We start from the raw sequence: 597 nt of genomic DNA on the forward strand, positions 1-597 counted from the left end.
TTTAAGAAGGTATTATTTATTTATGACATTAAAAGAAAATTAAAGTAATCTCAAGTGGTAACTCTATCATGAAATGTCAGAACTAATTTACTTCTAGACTTATGTGAAATCCCCATTGATAACCCACTCAAATTCTAACCTGCTAACATATAAAGAAAACAAAAATATAGATTAAAAATAGATTAATAAAATAAAATAAACTAAAACAAAACACACATCCACACACACACACATTCATATCTATTACATACTATATTCTGATATTCTGTTTAACCAATTCTTATTCATTTCTTCAAGTCATATAAAGAAGATCATCATATGCAAAAATATAGTTGACAATTTGTAAATTGGTGTTTTACACATTAACTACAATTCTTCCGGAAAGATTATTCTCTTAGTTTCCAATAGAAAGCAAACAGTAAATGGATTGTCTGCATTGTGAATTGCCACACACGTTTGCAGATTTTTCTGTATTGATTATATCAAATATATCAAAGTTCAAATATTCTTATGTAATTCACATTGTCAGAACACACAAGTGCGCATGTGCATGTGCTCACACACACACACACACACACACACACACACACACACACA

This window comes from Octopus bimaculoides, chromosome 3 (assembly GCF_001194135.2).
Source record: "Octopus bimaculoides isolate UCB-OBI-ISO-001 chromosome 3, ASM119413v2, whole genome shotgun sequence".
NCBI lineage: Eukaryota > Metazoa > Mollusca > Cephalopoda > Octopoda > Octopodidae > Octopus > Octopus bimaculoides.